This window comes from Panicum virgatum, chromosome 4K (assembly GCF_016808335.1).
Source record: "Panicum virgatum strain AP13 chromosome 4K, P.virgatum_v5, whole genome shotgun sequence".
In the NCBI taxonomy this organism is placed as follows: domain Eukaryota; kingdom Viridiplantae; phylum Streptophyta; class Magnoliopsida; order Poales; family Poaceae; genus Panicum; species Panicum virgatum.
Genome location: NC_053139.1, coordinates 15,328,331 through 15,340,964, shown reverse-complemented (window position 1 = coordinate 15,340,964; position 12,634 = coordinate 15,328,331). Strand labels below are relative to the sequence as shown.

The window sequence follows — 12,634 nt, the reverse complement described above, 5'->3', positions numbered from 1 at the left end:
TCCTTTGTCATCCCCTTCATACGTCGTACGTCGCCCCATCGTCCCTCTCCCCCCATTTCATCCTGCCGCTGCCGCTCAATTTGTTTCGAAAATCTGATAACGCCGGCCCCCTTCCATACAGCATCCAACCTAAAACCTAACCCATGCATTGTTTTTTTTTTGTTTATCCCACCGCCGCTCCGTCCCCGCCCCTTTGGCCTCACCCCGCTGCACCACCGTTGGCCTACCCCTTGTTCGCCGACCTCGCGAGCCGCCTCTCACTACCACATAAATGGTTTGGCCTCACCCCGCTGCACCACCATTGGCCTACCCCTTGTTCGCCGACCTCGCGAGCCGCCTCTCACTACCACATAAATGGTTTGTAGGGGCGGTTCAAATTGCATTTGTAGGGGCGGTCCGCTTTTCATTTCTAAAAACACGCTATTTGTAAAGGCGGGTAACGCACCCGGGTCACCCGTCACCTGCCCCTAGTAACTGATTTTGAAAACCAAAAAAAATGGTTGCGCCAGCCATCCGTGCGGTGCCAGCCCCGCCAACGCTCATCCAGGCCGCCGCCGCTCGTCCAGGGGAGAAGTCTACATCACCCTCCCAACTATGAGGGGTGGAATACATAACCCCCTCAACTTTAAAACCAGACATTCTACCCCCCTGAACTTTTCAAAGACTTCACCGCTACAGTAACACAGCTTTGCCATTTTTTCGGTTGAATCTTTGAAAAAGCACAGAAAAATCATAAAATGAAAAAGTTCAACCGAAATAAATAAAAAACAGCAACACTGTGGTACTGTAGCAAGTACAGTTACTGTAGCAACCCGTTCAAAACTACTCCAGGAGGTAATTTGAACAGTTTTGAAAAATTTAAGGGTAGAATGTCCGGTTTTAAAATTGAAGAGGTTATGTGTTCCACCCCTCATAGTTGAGGGGTGATGTATACTTCTCCCCTCGTCCAGACCGCCGCCGAGCTTGAGCCACCGTGGCCACAGCTCGTCCAGGCCATCGCCGAGCATGGCCGCCGCAGCTCGTCCAGGCCGCCGCCGGGCTCGAGCCACCGTGGCCGCAGCAGCTCGTCCAGGCCGCCGCCGAGCTCGAGCCTCCGTGGCCGCAGCGGCTTGCCTCGCGCTGCCTGCTCCACCTTCCTGACTCGAGCTGCACGCGCGCCCTTCATTGTTCGAGCTTGCTCCACCTCGGGACGCTCCTTGGAAGAACACCATTCAAACGTCAAACATTCAAACCAAAAATACTTCCTCAACACTCCACCGATTCAAACGAGATGTGAGCCATAGATGCACGGTCACAAAGACCAACAGATCCAGAAAAAAGATCGTGAAACAATGAAGAAACCACTGTGAATCGAGTGAAAATCCGAACGTCTATTCTAGGAACGCGATTTGGGGAAAACTCAAAATCTGATCCGATTCGCGAGAGATTCGAGAGAGGATTGAATCAAAGATGCACACAAGAATCCTATCAACAAAAGCCCTCAAACAATTTCACGAATCTGCATTGAAATCGCCAGCTTCAGCGTGCCCAGCAGGGTCGCGCGCTCCTGCACCCACTCGCCGCCGCTGAAGCTCTGTGCACGCCGGGCCCCTTGTCTCCAGCGTGTGGCCGCCGGGGCAAGGCCAGCCATGGGGATGGTTCAATAGAGAGAGAGAGAGCTGAGCGATGGGGACGGCTCGAGAGAGTTGAGCTGAGAGGAGAGACTCTGAGAGGATAAGGCCGGCTCTGACTAGTGACATGATAAGTGATAAGGTGGGTGCGCTGCGTTCGAAATATTTTAATGCCCGCCGCATGAGTTCAAATTTTGTAGGCACGGCCGCACGGGCAATGGTCTCATCCGGCCCTACAAATCATATTTGTAGGAGCGGGTGATCGCATCACCCACTTCTAAAAATAAGTTTATTTTTAGGAACGAGTGAGGGGGTGATCTGGCCCTACAAATAGATTTTTAGGGACGGTTCTATTGCTACAGTAACTCAGCTCTATTTGTAAGAACAGGTGAAATTTTGATCTGCCTCTAAAAAAATCGAGGTGTTGCTATAAATTATTTCTGTAGTAGTGTCTCCACGCAAGGTGGAGGGCTCGTACGGCCTCACCTCCACGCTCTGCGGCACGTGCGGAACGCGGAGCTCCAACCACGTCGGGCGCCTCCGGCTTTGCGCGCTCCACGGCCATTGGCCTCCCCCTCGCGAGCCGCCTTCCCGTGCTGGGTCCACAACCCGCTGCGCCACAGACAAAGAGCCGTGCCATCATCATCGAAGGGAGAGAGGAAGCGGGCCCCGCGGCTTCTCCCAGGAGGTGGGAGCGGTGGTGGAGGTGCCCGTCGGAGGGGTGGGCGACGCTGAGACATCCACTTTGGATCCGAGCAGAGAGGGCTCACCACGAAATCACCCCAGTCATCATCGAAGGCCGCGAAGGCGGCCGGCCGGGGATTGGCGAGGGGCGGCTGCGACGCGGGCCTAGTGGTGAAGGTGAAGTCACCAAAATCGAAGTTGTCATCGAGGAAGGGCAGGGGGCAGCGGGAACGCGATGGCGTCCATTGCACGGCGGAGCACACGTGTTGGTCGGCGGCTGGAAAGGGAAGACCATTGCGATGCACTGTTTTCAATTGATGAGAAAGTGATGCCCAAGTACCTGACATTGCTTACAGCTTATCTGACCAACTAATGTATAATGCATGTTTTCAATTGCCTATTTGCATCCCTGCTTAGCTGGACACTGCCAGTAAAATAGAAACTAAGAGTTTGACAGTAAAATATTTAGAGCCATATCTTTTTCTATGATTTTTCTTTTCTTGACTTTATCCAGTATATGTAGCCAGCACTGTTTACTGAAACCAACTAGAAAGGCCGCGCAACGTTGCTGCACATGACCTGATTTTTAACATTTATTTGTATTATATGAAACTTTGTATATTATTTTGTTGATATTTTTGTGTAAGATAGTTTATTAGGGAGGGCGGAGCATAATTAGTCCAATACTTAATGTTTTTTTGAAAACATGTTGCGATTAGTAGACGTTTTTTAGGAAGTAGTGGTTATGTTAAAATATGATGCGTTACTGTGGAGGTAGTTTGAGAAGTCATAGAAGAATGGTAATCGAATTGTATGTATAGTGTTGCTATTGTAGTAGTAATGACTCAAACTTATTCTAGTTGGTGTAAGTTTATTTAATACGTGGAATAAGAATGTATGTAGTTTGATGCATTTTTTGTTTTTTTTTCAGAATTGCAACGTAGGTGAGACGAATATGTCAATTCGTTATCTTCGCATTGTTTTTGTTGGTCATTGTTACAGTTTTTTTTTTCTATTTTTTCTATTTTTTCTCATTTTCTCATTTTTTCTTTCTCCCTTTTTATTTTCCTATTTTCCTCTAGTTTTTTTCTCTCTTCTTTATCTCCCCCTCCCTGTGCCCTCTCGATCTCCGCTGCGCTGTCCCCCTCCCCAGCTCCCTCAGCCACCCCCTCCCCCTCCTTGTGCCCTCCGCCGCCTCCTCCAGGGCGAGCAGGGCCGCGTGGGCCTTCTCCGGGCGGCAGCGGAGACCGGCGCGGGCGCGGGTGCGGTGGCGGGGGCCAGCGCGGCGGCGGGAGGGAACGAGAGGGGGCCGGCGTCGAGGAGCGGCGGCGGCCGGGCGGATGAGCCTCGATCTGTGCAAGCCCGGCCTCGATCTGCCCGGGTCAAGAGCAGCGGTTCCTCCACCGCGGGGCTGGGTTGGCCGGCGGCTGCGGCGGAGGCCCCCGCGAGGGCGGACCGAGGCGAGGGCGGTGGCTCGAGGGCGGACCGCGGAGGTCATGGTGGGGCGGCGCCCCGCCGGCTGCGCCGCTCGCCGGCCAGATCCGCACGCAGTGGACATGGCGGAGCTCGTGCGCGCGGCGGTGGAGGCCATGGCGGAGCTCGTGCGGCAACGGTGGCAGCGAGAGCGAGGCGGCGAGGATGAGGCGCCGGCTTTCCCTCTCCCCGAGTGCCGCCGGCCCCTCCCTCTCCTAGTCCCTCTCTGGCACCGGCGGCGGCTCCCCTCCACTCCCACGGGCGGCGGCTCCGCAGGCTCCGGATCCGGCGGCGCTGGGGCCGGATCCGGCGAGGATGCGGCAGCGAGTGCGGCGGTTGCGCGCGGTGGCGGATCTGCCGCTCAGCAGCAGGCGGACAGCAGCGCGGGCCCTCCACGGCGGCGACGGGGCGGCGGCAGGGGCGCGCGCGGGGGGAGGGTGCGGGGCTCGAGCGGTGGCGGAGGCCGTTCCGGTGGCCGTTGGATGCCCGATCGGATGGCCGTTGCTTTTCCGGGCGATGTGGCGCGCTGAGAAGCCAGTGAATGACACCGGAATCGTGTTTTAGAGATTAGAGTTTCATCATTCGGTCCTCTGCAGTTCTGATATACCATTTACACTCATATGTATTTCCTTGCCATGTTACGTTATGGAGAGGGGATTGTTTTGCCTTAATCAAAGCTTTGATAGCAAGATGGAGACTGAAATTCATAGTTGAGAAGTTACCAGATATTCGTGCAAATGAAGGGGTTGGCCCCTCCAGAAAAATAAACTACAAAATGAGTCTTATGATGGAGTAAACACAAAGTTGCATGCGTCCAAAGATAGTGATGGTAAGGAACTTGAACGTGGTTACGCAATGTTTTGTTAACTCATGCTCTGTTGTCAGCAAATTAATGTCTGCCACTCTGTTGTTCACATGTAACAGTAATTTCATCTCATACAGATGCCCCAAGTGAAGTGAGAAGAATGTGCGTTCCAAAGGGCTTAATGGTATTACTTCAGCCAAGTTTACTGAGCAAATAATGGATAATTCCTTGAGGATTGCTGATGCAAGTTCACGTGGACCAAGCAATCTTGGCAAAGACTTGGCTACGGCTCAACCAACAGCTGATGGACAATGTAAATCTTCAGTCGTGGAACAAAATGCTCTCACAAAATGTAACCTTGGTGAAAAATCGAAGGGTGGTGCAATAAGTCATGCTAAATCTTGCCCCTCCCAATTTCTGGAGACCAACATAGGAAAGCAACACCATCTTAGTGGTTACAAAATCCAAGAGTTCAGGGAAAAAGATATCTTTAATCACTCGAATTCCTCTGCCTTTTCATGGTACTTCATGCTGATTAACTTCTGATACCTATGTTATTTGAATGCAGCTAAAAAGTTTTCTGTTAATCAGTGATTTTCTTTCCATGTCTGCTTGTTTCTTTGTGAGGTTACATGTTTTGGTACTCCTAGATCTATAGCTTGATATTAGTAATTGCTCAAATATGGAGCATAACTCTGACTTGCTTTATTTTGCTTGCCCGTAGCTTCAACTTTGATACAGATATGGCAATAAAAGGATAGAGCCATCAGCTAAGCACCAGTTTTTCCATTCTCTCAGCATTACTTGTCAAGAACCTGTTCATGACAAGGACCCAGTTTCCCAACCCAGTGGGGTGTTGCCTCCCCCATGAACATAATACATATGAGAGTACAAGGCAAGCTCAGATTCGTTTAGACAGTAGCACAGAGGGAGCTGTTCTACTGTGTTCCAGTAGTGCTAGAGAAGATGCAGGTGCAAGCTGCAGTTCCTCCTATAGACAGGACAGTATGAACCATCCTTCTTATGGGTTCATACCTCTTCCAATTCCTGTTGGTGCTCTGATGCCTTACCATTATGGTGCAATTCTGCAGCCAGTATACGACCCACAGGCTCCTCGTATGCATTGTGATTCAGCTGGCATCAACAAGGCAGCTATTCAGCACGCCTCTGGTCAATCGAATTACCATGAAAACCGTATTATACGTTCTCAGTTGATGAACACAAACAGTCGGAGGAAAAACAATAGTTGCATCATTCAAGACAAATTCTTAGAGAATCAGGAGAACCAATTGACTTGGTGAGAGCTCATGTGGAGCACGTCAACCAGAGTGCTAGCTGCAGCCAGGATGTACGTAAAAGAAGTGGATGCACCAGTAGCGGCGAAACTGACATCAATACAAATACAATGGTTGCCCTAGAAAGTGGTAACGAAAGTAGTGTCCAGAACTGCTCTAATAATGGGTTGGATAGTGACCATTCTCGCCGTGAAGCTGCCTTCATGAAGTTTCACATGAAAAGGAAAGATAGATGCTTCGGGAAAATAGGTATTTAGTTTGATAGCATTTTTATTTTATAAATAAGGATTGAATGCATTCTTTATCTGACTATGCCTTCCATTTTTCATCTCTACAGGTTGATATCATAGCAGGAAAAAGCTTACAGAGCAAAGACTGAGAGTTAAGGGGCAGTTTGTGAGCCAAAAGCTGAAATCAGCTACAACAGCGGATGCAGAAACTGACTCATTACTGTTGATTCGTAACTGTGATTTTGATTCTTCCCTTCCAATCCCAGGTGAGGGCAATTGAAGCGGTATAGAGTGAAGGCTAGCAGAAGTTTTCCTTTCCATGGTTAGCCTATCTGTACAAGTCCGTTGTTTGTTAGCATTCAATTTCAAGCCATATTTTGTAAAGGACTCCTTCAAAATTGACAAGTGTCCAGAGAAAAATTAAACAGACGCAAATACCCTAAATTTTTTTATGTACTCTAGATGTTTGTGGAGTGAGGAAGTAGTGTCTCTGTATAGCTTATTCACTCATTTACTCATTTTGTTGCCAGTACAATAGTAGTAAGTCTTGTAGTTACTGCTTGTACAAAAACAGATAATGCTGTACAACTTATAACAGCATCACAATCAACGGGACTTGTTTTCCCTTGAATAGCATAATAAAACACGTCATGTGTTATAGAAGGTTAAGAAAGATTAAGTATTATGTAAAAGTTTGCGTGCAATATCAATGAATCTGAAAACATCATTTGTTGTCCGTGCTTTGTGTATTGATGTAAAACTTTTTTACCGCGCGTAGCAATGCACGGACATGAATCTAGTCTATCTATAAACACGTACAAAATGTATATTTCCTAATTAAAATGACATTTGAGTGACTTTGCACACACGTTTTAACTGATGGAATCGTAGAACAGCGTAAGACAGGATAAGTATTCCTGATGAAAGGGGAAATTAAGATGCCTTCAAATATAGAATCGGGTCTGCAGTAAAATAGCTGGATCGCTATAACTATCGGTCTTTGCAACTTCTCCAAAGAAGTAAGTAGTAAAATAGCTTCACATGGCATATATAAGTCACTTTGGCCATAAACTAGGTGAGGCAAAGCATAACACAAGACTATAATATAACCAGCCTAAAAAGAAACAAGACACCATTACCTTGTATATAGTAAGGACCTGATTATTCTTAAAGTCAATGCTGATCTTAAACTCCTTGCCTCTTCATGTACCTTGCCTTCCAAATTGGATATGAATCACACACAACTTGCCATGACTAATGTGTGAATCATTCCTTCGCCTTATTCTTCAATCACTAACCTCGGCCTCATCAACTTCAGGACAGCCAATGGCCGAGTTGTATAATCAAGACTTTGTTGCTAGACTCATAAACCAAAGTGAACTTGAAAACCCATCGTCAGATTTTTCTTGTCAACGGGCAAAATCTTGCTTTCCTTAGTTTAAGTTTGTATGCTCTGGTTTGGATGTATTCGTACGATACATCCATAGGCTTTTTAAATAAAGCACGTGTTGACGGCCATTATTTCACGTTTTGGCCGTCAACTTCTCGAAAATAAATAGAGCTTTACACTATGTTCCATTCATATTTTACTTATTTCTAACAAGTTCCACAAGTTTTGGATGAGTTTTGATTTCAGGAGAATATGTACTAAAAATGGACGAATTTGGGTGAAAACCCAGGCCGACTGGCCTCTCCTAGGCTGGCCGGCCTGTCACCCCTACACATGTTGTCACGTCTTCGATCCAGGGCAATGTGACACAAGTACAACGTCTCTGATTCGTGGATTGGATGTCGGTTTGATCAAATGGACCGAAAGGTATTGGCATGGATCAAAGGACCCACATGTCAGCTCAAACCGACGTGCAAATCAGTGATCCACCTCTCTAGACAAATCATAAGCGTGGAGTGCAACGCCGGTACAACGAAGTGCCGAGATATGCCAGAGAGAGGCTGGCCAGCTTCAGGGAGGCCGGCCGGCCTAGCACGTGCACGCGTCGAAGCCAAGCAACCCACACCGACACCAGGAGGAGATCAGGAGCGTCCAGGAGAAGGCGGTGGCCAGATGGCCACATCCCCAGGCCGGCCGGCCTAGGGGAGGCCGGCCGGCCCCACTTGGAAGTCACTCAGGCTCAGCCTTCGCGTGGAGGACAAGCACAACCGCCACACCTACTTACCACTGACGCCACGTGCTCCAAGTGCTCAGAACCGACCCTGGAGTGCTATAAATAGAACACTCATCCCTCACTTGTAACACACACCATTGGAGCTCTTCTTTCTTTACTTTACTTTCTAGAGTAGGTTAGTAGCTTGTGAGTTAGAGTCAAGTCGAGCTTGCTCGGGATTCCGGAACTATCGGAAGATTGGTATAGCTCTTGTATCCTTCTTTTGACTTTATAAATATAAGTTATCTTCTTTACTTATATGAGTCAGCTTTACTTTCCGCATTCCTTTTAACCTTCTCAAGTCTGAGTGTTCAGCTTGAGCACGAAAGTTTACCTTTAGCATTAGGCTAAGTTATCTTTCTAGTGTTCGGGATCTTACCTTATGGGTTTTCTCGCCCGGACTAGAGTAACTCAAGTTAGTTCTCTAGGTTGAGGGGGATTTCTCTCGAAGGCCTCGAGAGAAATCCTAACACCAAATACGGATGTGGTGTCCGAGTTTGGTGTTAGCTAGAAAGTGTGTTCCACCCCACGGTATTGTTGTGGTAGGCGGTACGTGGTGACAGCCCTGTCCATCCCTTGTAGTCCACCACATTCAGGTGCTTTCATAGCAGTAGTGCCGACTACCGTTGGACTCCCTTCTCATCCCAGTCTGAGTTCTTCTCTGAGGCCATCGAAGTAAGCTCTGGGTTCCTGAAGATTAGTTAGGTGTCTAGTCTGATCTAGAGAGGCAAGCTCGATAGTTCAAAAGTGTATCAGACATCTTATCTCGCTCGTTGTCCTTCCCGCTACTATGTCTCTAAGCAGTTGAGCCTCCGTGTGTCACTCAGTCATTGACTGGCCATTTATCCTATCTACCCATCTGGCTCACCCCCGTCTAGTTAGTCGGTTGATTAAGCTAGTACAGTTATCATTCGATTTATGATACTCTTTACCATAGTGCTTTCCTGAGGAAAATTACGATACCCTGGAATACTCCAAGGTGAAGTGCTACAACGGTGATTCTGTGCGCTTGCAGAATATATATTCTATTGGGCATAAGAAACGCCAACAAGCATTTCTGGCGCCGTTGCCGGGGAAGCAATTGGCTAAAGATATCGTAAATAGTTTGATATACCTTACTAGTTTATCACTGTTAATCTTAGCAGGCTTATCATTTCTCTCTCTATCTTTTTGATTGATGCAGAGCAGTGCATGACCGGTTTCGACCAACCAAGCAACTTCAAACCGAATCCAGAAAGAATTGGGAGAATTGTGAGACGCCACGTAATTCCACCTCAGAAAAGACTTACTTGGCCTCCAGGTTCCCCATCCACATTAGCTTCATCACCTATGGCCCAGAAGACTCTTCGTCAGTACTCAGCCCCGTCCAGCAGCCACATTCCTACTGGACTGCACTAAGAATAAGCCGGCAATGATGGCTTTGAGCTGAAAACTGGACTGGTAAACATGGTCCAGGCAAGTCCGTTCTGCGGTAAGGCATCTGAGGATACCAATGCCCATCTTTAGAATTTTCTGGAAGTGAGCAATACCATCAACCCCAAGGGAACTACATTGGATATCGTCCGCCTTCGGCTATTCCCGTTCTCACTGCTCGGGAAGGCCAAGACGTGGTTCTACTCCAACAAGGAAGCTTTCACAACATGGGAAACTTGTTCCAATGCATTCCTAGCCAAGTACTTTCCAGTGGGCAAGACTAATGCCCTCAGGAACAGGATCTCCAGAATTCAACAATTACTGGATGAGACTATCCCAGAAGTCTGGGAACGTTTTCAGGAATACAACCAAGCATGCCCACACCACGGCATGGAGGAATGGCTGATCATTCAGAACTTCTTCTATGGCCTAAATCAGCAAGCTCAAGACCACATTGACGCAGCAGCAGGTGGTTCATTCCTTTCTCTTGACATTGCGAGAGCAAAGACGCTGATAGACAAGATAGCTTCCAACCAGAGTTGGAAAGGTGAAAGGCAGCCAGCCCGTCCTAGGGGCGTGCACTAAATCGACAGTGTCGACATGTTGGAGCCAAGATGGATCTTCTCATGAAGAAGTTGGAATCTCCGCACCAGGAGGTTAACCGGGTTTCAGAGTCTCGAATGACATGTGAAACATGTGGCGAGACTGGGCACTCGGGCAGCTCATGCCCATTAACTCAAGAGGACGCGAACTTCGTTGGAACCAACAACAATCCCAACTCGGGGTTCCGTCCTCAGCAAGGTTGGAACTCAAAGCCCAACCTCCCCTTTAGTCAACAACAAGGTATGAATTTCAATAACAATTTTCAGCCCACTTTAAAAGACCTAGTGTACGGTCAGAAACAAAAAAATGACAATATTAGCAAGAAATTTCTTGCTAATGACAAGATTTTGGAGTCTATGGCTGTACAACTAGAGGGCTTTAATTCTGTTATTAAAAACCAGTTGAGCTTCAATAAAATGATAGAAACTCAGGTAGCTCAGCTAGCCTCTTCTTGCCCTAATGCTAACACGAGGAAATTGCCCGGGCAACCTGTCTGGCCCGGGACAATGGGACTGCTCATAGACATAGAATGTTCTGGAATAAGGGGTAGTACATGGACTACCCCTCGTCGCCTTGTATCTACTCGGACAGCAGTAGAACTAGCCGGAGTACAAGGAAACTATCCGACCCACTCGGAGTAGGACTCTAAACATACTCGGCTAGAGCTTTCCATGTAACCCTGTCCACCCATGATATATAAGGGCGGACAGGGACCCCTCCAAAACATCAGACAATACCAGAGGGAATACAAACCACCTCACAGGATGTAGGGTATTACGCTCCGGCGGCCCAAACCTGTCTAAATTCTTGTGTTCCTAGCACCATCGTGTTCTGATCTCAGCGAGTCCCTACTCATAACCACGCTCCTCGGGATACCCCTCCGAGAACCCGACGGTAAAACACCGACAGCTGGCGCCCACCGTGGGGCCTCTCGCCAAAGATCATCAGAAGAATTCGATGGCATCCTTCAACTTCGGTTTTTCGTCAATCAATGCCGGAACCACCTTCGTCTTCGGATCGTGGTTCTGCATCGCCAATGGATCAGGAGGTTTCTCTAGCCACCTGATCAACCTCACGAGCACGAAGGCTCCCCAGCAAGAACAACTCGGCGGAATTACTTCCGTCGAAATCTTCCCCCCTGGAATCGTCAAGGAAATCAAAAACTCGTCCTTGTCGGACCTGACACCTACTCGTTTTCCTTTCGGATTGAAGAATTCGGCCATATCGTATTCGACACCCTTCCGCCAGACGGACCGGACTGGGACTCAGACTCTTCCCCTGTTTGACTCCTACCCGGACTCAGATGATGACTTCAACTTCGAATCGGATTCACTCGGTTGCCAAAACCTGACCATCCTGGCCACACCACAAAACCGAGTCGTCTACTGGAAGAACTCTGAATCCGCTGACGCCGTCGACAATGCCTGGCTGGTAGCCTGCCTATGGGATTTGCCTTATCAACCAGGCAGACCTCTTTCTCCAGTCAGAGGAGAAAAAATTGGTGACACTGCTCTGGTCGACTACAGCATGACTCACTCGCCCCCAGATAGACAGGTGTACGTCTCACTACACGGAGGAGAAAGTGCACTTGGCTCTCGGGCTGATCAATACGCCAATGAGAGTTTAGACCAAATATCAGACGATGAGCTGTCAGTCAACGCCCCACAAGATGAATCCCAGCAAGACAGAGAAAGCCGGCGATAACGCAACCGCCACCGCGCCATTCGCAGAAAGAAGGCGACTACTCAGGCTCAACGCGCTCTAGCTCCGTACGGACCGCAAAACCTGCGACAGGACCCAGACGAAGCAGCCGCCAATGCTTTCGACAGTCCTTTGATCAACCTAGCTAAGGCGGCTATATTAATGCAAGCCTTGCCAGACACCCCTCATAACCATAAAATTCAATGCCTGACCAGAGACGCCTTGCGTCAGATTAGGAGACAGAATACAGCTCCGTCCGTTTCCCACAACAGTCAGACTCCTGCTAAACAGAAGGACCACCAGGAAGCAAATTTGGACAACAACCCGCATGGCCAGCCCCGGCCTAGGTTTCAAGATGAGAGCCATCACGCCGGTCCTTCGAGAAATCATGACCGCTTCCAGGAGGACGCACGTGATTTCATCAATGCTAAGCGTTATGGACGACATACGGATGAAACTGATCGGTTCCCGGCCTTCAGTCAAAACATAAACTATTCTGAGTACCCAACTGGTTTCAATCCAGTCAACATGCAGAATTTGAAGAAATATGACGGCAAACAGGATCCCCGTCATTGGCTACGCATCTACTCGACTGCCATCAAGGTAGCAGGAGGAACGAATTCTACCAAGGTCATATACTTCCCGATGGCCCTAGAGT

At 48.6% G+C, this 12,634-nt stretch overlaps 1 non-coding gene and 1 pseudogene across 1 annotated transcript; one reads left to right on the top strand and one right to left on the bottom strand.

Annotated features, from left to right (window-relative positions):
- Positions 1 to 3,850: 3,850 nt before the first annotated feature.
- LOC120701944 lies at positions 3,851 to 6,736 on the top strand (annotated as a pseudogene).
- A 3,221-nt stretch (positions 6,737 to 9,957) lies between these two features.
- LOC120705363 lies at positions 9,958 to 10,064 on the bottom strand. Its single transcript, XR_005687944.1, has one exon. It is a non-coding gene; the product is annotated as a small nucleolar RNA R71 (small nucleolar RNA).
- Between the last annotated feature and the right edge of the window lie 2,570 nt (positions 10,065 to 12,634).